This window comes from Nicotiana sylvestris, chromosome 7, assembly GCF_000393655.2.
Source record: "Nicotiana sylvestris chromosome 7, ASM39365v2, whole genome shotgun sequence".
NCBI classification, from domain to species: Eukaryota; Viridiplantae; Streptophyta; class Magnoliopsida; order Solanales; family Solanaceae; genus Nicotiana; species Nicotiana sylvestris.
The window spans coordinates 129,951,950-129,953,205 of NC_091063.1; positions in this window are offsets into that span (position 1 = coordinate 129,951,950).

Sequence of the window (1,256 nt, forward strand, 5' to 3'; positions counted from 1 at the left end):
AGTTGTTGTAAGCAAGAATGAAATGTATGTTGGAAAGGGCTACCTCACATAGGGCCTTCTCAAACTCAATGTAATAGTCGTTGACAGTATGAATAAAATTTCAGCTTCTTCTTATTTATTGGAGTCAAATGATTTATGGCATATTCATTTAGGACATGTCAATTACAAAATCTTGCGGAAGTTAATTAATTTAGAAGTATTTCCTAAATTCGAGTGTAGTAAATCAAAATATCAAATATGTGTTGAATCTAAGTTTGTAAAACATCCTTATAAGTATGTTGAAAGGAATTCAAATCTTTTAGATTTTATTCATACAGACATTTGTGATATGAAGTCGACACCATCTCGGGGTGGAAAAAAGTATTTTATAACTTTTATTGACGATTGCACTCGATATTGTTATGTTTATTTTCTTAATAGTAAGGATGAAGCAATTGAGGCATTTAAAAAAATACAAGAATGAAGTAGAGAATCAATTGAATAAAAAGATTAAAATGATTAGAAGTGATAGAGGTGGAGAATATGAATCTCCGTTTGCAAAAATATGTTCGGAATATGGAATTATCTATCAAACTATTGCATCCTACACACCTCAATCCAATGGAATTGTTGAAAGGAAAAACCGGTCATTAAAGGAAATGATGAATTCTTTATTAATAAGTTCCAAATTACCGCAAAGTTTGTGGGAGAAGCTATCCTTACAGTTAACCAAATACTTAACAGAGTACCCCATAGCAAACCGCAATCTATTCCATATGAAAAATGGAAAGGAAGAAAATCCAACTTGAAATATTTCAAAGTGTGGGGGTGTTTAGCAAATGTACAAGTACCTTTACCCAAAAGGATAAAAATCAGACCAAACATTGTGGATTGTGTTTTCATTGGATATGTTACAAACAGTAAAACCTGTCAGTTTTTGGTTAATAAATCTGATAATCCTGAAATTCATGTTATTACGGTCATTGAATCAGATAATGTTGGATTCTTTGAAAGCATTTATCCGTATAAAACTGAATGCGAGTCGTTAAGTGAAAAACCTATACGGCCATGGGAAGAACCGAAGGAAAATACTCCACGTGAAGAAGATCCAAGGCGTAGCAAACGTCAAAGAATATCTACTTCCTTTAGACTAGATTTTGTGACATTCTTTCTTGAAAATGAGCCTCAAACTTTTAAAGCAGCTAGGTAATCTTGAGATTCAACATTTTAGAAAGAGGCAGCCAATAGTGAGATTCAATCAATTTTGGATAACCATA